Source organism: Anopheles funestus (assembly GCF_943734845.2).
Source record: "Anopheles funestus chromosome X unlocalized genomic scaffold, idAnoFuneDA-416_04 X_unloc_54, whole genome shotgun sequence".
In the NCBI taxonomy this organism is placed as follows: domain Eukaryota; kingdom Metazoa; phylum Arthropoda; class Insecta; order Diptera; family Culicidae; genus Anopheles; species Anopheles funestus.
Window position 1 is genome coordinate 73,557 of NW_026045181.1, and position 8,944 is coordinate 82,500.

Sequence of the window (8,944 nt, forward strand, 5' to 3'; positions counted from 1 at the left end):
TGGTGCAAGTTGGACCAAAAATCCGAAAAAGTACCTAGGTAAATGCGATGGTTGTTCGTCGAATAGCTCCGGCCACAGACATGGTAGCGATTAGTGGTGCATGGAAGAAATCTAGCCACAAGTGCCATCTAGCCATGGCCAGAAGAAAGTGTGGCCATATCTTGGATACCGGCGGAGCTATGGGGCAAATATGGGCCAAAAATGGTGCAAGTTGGACCAAAAATCCGACCAAGTGCGCGAGGCGCTTTCGTGAATAGCTCCGGCCACAGACATGGTAGCGATTAGTGGTGCATGGAAGAAATCTAGCCACAAGTGCCATCTACCCATGGCCAGAAGAAAGTGTGGCCATATCTTGGATACCGGCGGAGCTATGGGGCAAATATGGGCCAAAAATGGTGCAAGTTGGACCAAAAATCCGACCAAGTGCGCGAGGCGCTTTCGTGAATAGCTCCGGCCACAGACATGGTAGCGATTAGTGGTGCATGGAAGAAATCTAGCCACAAGTGCCATCTACCCATGGCCAGAAGAAAGTGTGGCGCTATCTTGGATACCGGCGGAGCTATGGGGCAAATACGGGCCAAAAATGGGTAAAATTTGACGGTTCAAAGCCAAGGGTAAATTTTTTTATTCCTCTAATAACTTCTAGCACAGACATTGAATCGGTTGGAGATGTATGGATGAAATGTAGCAAACAGTTGGAACTACCCATAAAATCTTAAAGATTGACGATCCAATGTATAGAACCGGAGTAATGTGCGATACTTGGTGTAAAATCGAGTGAAAAATTAACTATAAACTGTTTTTGGCCCATAACTCGAATACTAGACATCGGAAGGGGGGGTCGTAGAACGATTTTTTGTTGCCCTATCGATTCCCTATCGAACGAGCAAAAGTTGTTTTTTTGACCAAAAAGGACCCCTACTCTAGTAAAATTGGCCTGATTTTACTAGTCCCCGGTACCCGTACAGGCAAAATGAGCAAAATGCTCAAGTATGAATGGTTTTTGGCCCATAACTCGAATACTAGACGTCGCAGGGGGGTGTCATGGAACAATTTTTGGTAGCCCTTGAAATTATCTATCGAATGACATATACTTGATTTTTGGCCAAAAAGTTCCCTAGACTAGTAAAAATCGCATCATTTTACTAGAGTCGGGTACCCTGGACGAAAAACCGCTATAATTGCGGTTTTTGGCTAATAACTCGAATACTAGACGTCGCAGGGGGGTGTCATGGAACAATTTTTGGTAGCCCTTGAAATTATCTATCGAATGACATATACTTGATTTTTGGCCAAAAAGTTCCCTAGACTAGTAAAAATCGCATCATTTTACTAGAGTCGGGTACCCTGGACGAAAAACCGCTATAATTGCGGTTTTTGGCTAATAACTCGAATACTAGACGTCGCAGGGGGGTGTCGTGGAACAATTTTTGGTTGCCCTTGAAATTATCTATCGAATGACATATACTTGATTTTTGGCCAAAAAGTTCCCTAGACTAGTAAAAATCGCATCATTTTACTAGAGTCGGGTACCCTGGACGAAAAACCGCTATAATTGCGGTTTTTGGCTAATAACTCGAATACTAGACGTCGCAGGGGGGTGTCGTGGAACAATTTTTGGTAGCCCTTGAAATTATCTATCGAATGACATATACTTGATTTTTGGCCAAAAAGTTCCCTAGACTAGTAAAAATCGCATCATTTTACTAGAGTCGGGTACCCTGGACGAAAAACCGCTTAAGTTGCGGTTTTTGGCTAATAACTCGAATACTAGACGTCGCAGGGGGGTGTCGTGGAACAATTTTTGGTAGCCCTTGAAATTATCTATCGAATGACATATACTTGATTTTTGGCCAAAAAGTTCCCTAGACTAGTAAAAATCGCATCATTTTACTAGAGTCGGGTACCCTGGACGAAAAACCGCTATAGTTGCGGTTTTTGGCCAATAACTCGAATACTAGACGTCGGAGGGGGGTGCCGTAGAACAATTTTTTGTAGCCCTTGAAATTACCTTTCGAATGATATATAGTGGTTTTTTGGTCAAACAGTGACCCCGAGACTAGTAACCCTCCATACACAAAACCGCCTAAAAAGTTTTGGTTTTGCAAAATTTTGAAAAGTGCGTCAAAAAAATTTTTTCAAAAAGTACCAAATCGTGATCAGAACTCACTATAGACCATAAAAAGTGAAATCCGATGGTCATTTGCAACACTTGGTCAATCGAGAAAAATTTCACTTTTTTACTAGAGTCGGGTACCCTGAACGAAAAATCGCTCAAGTGATGGTTTTTGGCCAATAACTCGAATACTAGACGTCGGAGGGGGGTGCCGTAGAACAATTTTTTGTAGCCCTTGAAATTACCTTTCGAATGATATATAGTGGTTTTTTGGTCAAACAGTGACCCCGAGACTAGTAACCCTCCATACACAAAACCGCCTACAAAAACTTTGTTTTGAAAAATTTTGAAAAGTTCAAAAAAATTTTTTTTTCAAAAACTACTAAAACGTGATAAGAACTTACTATAGACCATGAAAAGTGATATCCGATGATAATTTGCAAAAGTTGGTAACTAGTAAAAAATTTCACTTTTTTACTAGAGTCGGTGCAACGAGAAAAAAAAAGTCCGTGATGGAGAAAAATGGCACGTTTTCCACGCCTGTACGCTTTCGTTTTCTATATAGGGGGTAGGTGAGCCAGAAGCATGAATTTGACTGAGTACGTATCTTTATGAATTGGGCCCTTCTAAATCGATTGAGACTACCCCCAGGACGATCGGACGACTGCTTCTGGCTCAAAATGTGGTTTTTAGATTTTGATCGTCAATTATGAGAGAAAAAATCGATTAGAAGTAAAGATACGAAATGCTTGGTCTAAGTTGGGAAACGACTTCGGATATTTGTTGGACGTTGTCGTAGAAGGTCCGAGGACCAAGGAAAAGTGATTTCCAAGTGGATTTATGCACTATTAGTCGATGGTAAGATGTGAAATTAGTAGAACTTACCATACAGTTTGCGAAGTTGAAGCAATCGGTTGGTGAATATGGTACTGTCTGTCCAATTTGGTGGTTCGGAATGAGTGAAACGATGTTGATGATGGATAGACGTTCCGATTGCCCCCGATCGGGGAACATATAGTGGTCTTTAAGGTCCAAGTACCTATGTTTTGGTAAGCAGAACTGAGAGTTAAAGGATGAAAGTCGGCCATTCCTAATATCATCCTATCGGTGGTTCGCGAGTTGTTTGAGGACCGGAGCAGCTCGCGATGAAACGGTCCTAGGGTATTGGTTATCCATCCAAGGAAGAGTAAATGCGATCCTAGATGTGTGTCGTTGGCCGTTCTACCGGTATCGCCTATCGATGAGATATCGACGGGCATGCCTTACTCGAAAGTTGAATTCTAGGATCGATGGTCAAACAGACCTATGAGCGATAAACCAAACTGAACACGTATTGATGTCGGCTTTTCCTATCATTTGATGCCGCAGGTTGTTTAGGGACCGGAGCAACTTGCGGCCGAGACGGTCCCCGGGGGTTTCTTTCTCCAAGGAGTGGAAACTATTAAGCAAGAGTTGTAGCAAGATACGATCCTCTGATGTGTCGTTGGCCGTTCATGCGGTATCGCCTGTCGATGAGATATCGATGGGCATGCCTTACTCTACCGACCTTCTAATTGAGAGTATTAATCAGGGATCGATGGTCAAACAAGACCAATGAGCGATAAACCAAACTGAACACGTATTGATGTCGGCTTTTCCTATCATTTGATGCCGCAGGTTGTTTAGGGACCGGAGCAGCTTGCGGCCGAGACGGTCCCCGGGGGTTTCTTTCTCCAAGGAGAAGAAACGATTAAGCAAAAGTTGTAGCAAGATACGATCCTCTGATGTGTCGTTGGCCGTTCAAGCGGTATCGCCTGTCGATGAGATATCGATGGGCATGCCTTACTCTCCCGACTGGATTACTGAGAGTTTAATCAGGGATCGATGGTCAAACAGACCAATGAGCGATAAACCAAACTGAACACATATTGATGTCGGCATTTCCTATCATTTGTCGCAGGTTGTTTAGGGACCGGAGCAGCTTGCGACCGAGACGGTCCCCGGGGGTTTCTTTCTCTAAGGAGTGGAAACGATTAAGCAAAAGTCGTAGCAATAATCGATCACCTGATGTGTCGTTGGCCGTTCTTGCGGTATCGCCTGTCGATGAGATATCGATGGGCATGCCTTACTCTCCTGACTGTTTAATTGAGAGTTATAATCAGGGATCGATGGTCAAAAAGACCTATGAGCGATAAACCAAACTGAACACGTATTGATGTCGGCATTTCCTATCATTTGTCGCAGGTTGTTTGGGGACCGGAGCAGCTTGCGACCGAGACGGTCCCTTCCCGAAAGATGGTGAACCGAGTCGTCTGGCGTAAAAACCGGACGACTCGAAAGGGCTTGACCCTTTCAAGTGAGCGATAATCACATTCTACGCTCAGTTCGACAGCTACAAGGCAATCACTCGCTATGTTCAGAGCTAATACATGCAACACGCCGGCATTGTTTCCACCGACGCATGGATTCAAGACTGGTGCACTTATTAGTTAAACCGTTCGCCTCCGGGTGTTTCGAGTTCAAGTCTGGATGAGGATTGATCTTGCTGGTAATAGCTTGAGCCCCTGAATAAGGGGTCGAAGCGTACATCTTGAGACCATGTACAACATATTACCAAATCGGCACCATGGGTTCGGGTGCAAGTGATGTAACCGTGAAAGATGTTGAGCAGCCCAACATCGGTTTACACACGCATAATAGGAAGGCAGCGCTGTCGACTGGTCAGTCGTGTAAGAAGTGTGCATTATCGATCACAAATATATTGGTGATCTGTAGGTTGCGCATACACCATGCCCGGTGTAAAGTGCCGTGGTCCCCCCCGGGGGGCTGCATCAAACCGTTCGCCACGCGAACTACCCAATGGAACGAACTCTATGCATTTAATAAGAAGAAGAGATGATAATGAAACACGGTCGATTTAAGAGTTGAAAACGTTGAAATACCTATAAGCAAGTCTTAAGTTGGTGGTGACCGTTACGCCCCAACAAATTGGTGCCTTACCCTACACCAAAGAGCCATTCAACATGGTTCAAGTGAGCGATAATCACGCTCTACGCTCAGTATGACAGCTGCAAGGCAATCACTCGCTAAGTTCAGAGCTAATACATGCAACACGCCGGCATTGTTTCCACCGACGCATGGATTCAAGACTGGTGCACTTATTAGTTAAACCGTTCGCCTCCGGGTGTTTCGAGTTCAAGTCTGGATGAGGATTGTTCTTGCTGGTAATAGCTTGAGCCCCTGAATAAGGGGCCGAAGCGTACATCTTGAGTAAATGTACAACATATTACCAAATCGGCACCGTGGGTTCTGGTGCAAGTGATGTAACCGTGAAAGATGTTGAGCAGCCCAACATCGGTTTACACACGCATAAGGGGTTTATTGTTATCTGTAGGTTGCGCATACACCATACCCGGTGTAAAGTGCCGTGGTCCCCCAGGGGGCTGCATCAAAACGTTCGCCATGCGAACTACCCAATGGAACGAACTCGATGTATTGAAAGAGATGAACAATTAATAGCGAGAATAGGGGCCCGGAAGCAATTCCGCGGCCCTACGGTCGATTCAAGAGTTGAAACGTTGTACAATCGTGGATAGCACCTAGTGCTAATATGGTGAGAGATAATGTGTGAGGAAATTTAGTTTCCTAAAGTTTAGTTAGTGGTTTCCGTTGTGCCCTAACAAACTTAAAGTTGGTGGTGACCGTTACACCCCAACAAATTGGTGCCTTACCCAACACCAAAGAGCCATTCCATATGGTTCTAGAGAGAGAGAGTTGTGTGGAAATTTATTTCCCACTAAGCGAGTGTGTGTCTGTAGTGGAACGAATTCTGGTTGATCCTACCAGTAATATACGCTTGTCTCAAAGGTTAAGCCATGCATGTCTAAGTACAAACATAAATGAATGTGAAACCGCATAAGGCTCAGTATAACAGCTATAATTCACAAGATCATCCTACCACTAGTTACTTGGATAACTGTGGAAAATCCAGAGCTAATACATGCAACATGCCGGGACTGTTGCCCTCGCGGGTAGCTGAACTGGTGCACTTATTAGTTAAACCAATCGCCTCCGGGCGGCTTGAGTTGAAGTCTGGATAAGGACGCAGATCGTATGGTCGCTTGTCGACTGACGACAGATCTTTCAAATGTCTGCCCTATCAACTATTGATGGTAGTGTAGAGGACTACCATGGTTGCGACGGGTAACGGGGAATCAGGGTTCGATTCCGGAGAGGGAGCCTGAGAAATGGCTACCACATCCAAGGAAGGCAGCAGGCGCGTAAATTACCCAATCCCAGTACGGGGAGGTAGTGACGAGAAATAACAATATGGACCTCTCTAACGATGGTCCATAATTGGAATGAGTTGAGTATAAATCCTTCAACAAGGATCAAGTGGAGGGCAAGTCTGGTGCCAGCAGCCGCGGTAATTCCAGCTCCACTAGCGTATATTAAAGTTGTTGCGGTTAAAACGTTCGAAGTTGATTGCCCGTCCAGACACGTGACCGCCACGGGCGCCCGGTTACACGCCGGGGCCGTTCGTGCGCGCGCTCACGGCTGCGACTCACAATGGTGTACTTGGGCGTTACTCTGTGAACGAGTACCGTGCTACCGGTTAACTCCGGCACGGGCTCCTCATGGTGCTCAAGATACTCACATTTACCTTGAACAAATTAGAGTGCTCAAAGCAGGCTAAGACAAAGCGTCCGGCCCCCCCGTGGGGTTGGCGTTGGCCGAGAATAATCTTGCATGGAATAATGGAATATGACCTCGGTTTATACGATTTCGTTGGTTTGTCAGAAACCTAGAGGTAATGATTAACAGAAGTAGTTGGGGGCATTGGTATTACGGCGCGAGAGGTGAAATTCGTAGACCGTCGTAGGACCAACTGAAGCGAAAGCGTTTGCCATGGATGCTTTCTTTAATCAAGAACGAAAGTTAGAGGATCGAAGGCGATTAGATACCGCCCTAGTTCTAACCGTAAACGATGCCAATTAGCAATTGGGAGACGCTACCCCTATTCGGTGCTCTCAGTCGCTTCCGGGAAACCAAAATCGGGTTCCGGGGGAAGTATGGTTGCAAAGTTGAAACTTAAAGGAATTGACGGAAGGGCACCACAAGAAGTGGAGCTTGCGGCTTAATTTGACTCAACACGGGAAAATTTACCAGGTCCAAACTTATCGAGGTAAGACAGATTGATAGCTCTTTCTCAAATTTAAGGGTAGTGGTGCATGGCCGTTCTTAGTTCGTGGAATGATTTGTCTGGTTAATTCCGATAACGAACGTGACTCAAACATGCTAACTAGAACGCTGTCAGCAGTGCGCCTCCGGGCGCACCTGACGTTACAGCCGGGCGGCGCCTTCACGGGCGGTCGTCGGCTACGTTTGCCCTGCTTAGCGGGACAACTTGTGTTTAGCAAGCTGAGAATGAGCGATAACAGGTCCGTGATGCCCTTAGATGTTCTGGGCTGCACGCGTGCTACAATGTGGGTCGCAGCGTGTTCTCGCCAATAGGCGCCCCCATTCCGAGAGGAACGGGAAATCACTAAAATGCCCATCTAGTCGGGATTGGGGACTGCAACGGTCCCCATGAACCTGGAATTTCTAGTAAGCACTAGTCATTAGCTAGTGCTGATTACGTCCCTGCCCTTTGTACACACCGCCCGTCGCTACTACCGATGGATTATTTAGTGAGGTTTCTGGAGGCTTACCTTCCGCGGTTCCTTCGTGAGCTGCAGCTGGCATGGCTGAAGTTGACCGAACTTGATGATTTAGAGGAAGTAAAAGTCGTAACAAGGTTTCCGTAGGTGAACCTGCGGAAGGATCATTACTGATGATCGTCCGCGAGTGACCAACCATGGGCTGCCTTCGGTGTAGCTCGGTCGCTCGCTTGCTATGTGTCAGAATTTGTTGAAAGCCAACTCGTTCGTTGTACACTTTGATGGGTGACCATCACTGTGTCTCCGTGCCGAGCTAGATCTCCCCTAGCCGTAAGGCACTTGAACGCCCCTTCGACGACGAGTTGCATGTGTGTGGTATGTGTCAGAATCTGGTGAAGCTTTCTGCATGTGATGTGCCTTGTGTGGATCCGTGGCCATTGCATTGTGTCTGGTGCTTAGATACCCAGACACTTAGAACGCTTGCGCGGAAAGCAAACTCGATCGTTGTACACTTTGATGGGTGACCATCACTGTGTCTCCGTGCCGTGCTAGATCCCCCCTAGCCGTAAGGCACTTTGAACGCCCCTTCGACGACGAGTTACAAGAGTGTGGTATGTGTCAGAATCTGGTGAAGCTTTCTGCATGTGATGTGCCTTGTGTGGATCCGTGGCCATTGCATTGTGTCTGGTGTGTAGGTACCCAGACACTTAGAACGCTTGCGCGGAAAGCAAACTCGATCGTTGTACACTTTGATGGGCAACCATCACTGTGTCTCCGTGCCGTGCTAGATCTCCCCTAGCCGTAAGGCACTTTGAACGCCCCTTCGACGACGAGTTACAAGAGTGTGGTATGTGTCATAATCTGGTGAAGCTTTCTGCATGTGATGTGCCTTGTGTGGATCCGTGGCCATTGCATTGTGTCTGGTGTGCAGGTACCCAGACACTTAAGCAAACTCGATCGTTGTACACTGTGATGGGCGAGCATCACTGTGTCTCCGTGCCGTGTAAGAGCTCCCCTGGCCATCAGGCACTTGAAAGGTCCTTCGACGACGAGTTACAATAGTGGTGTGTTAGATACGTCAGGTGATGGTATCTACTGTTGTGCAATACGTATCCGGCCACGGCACGGAACGAACGGGAACTGTGGTGCAGACATACAAAGAGTTAAGCCTATTAGTCATTAACTCTAA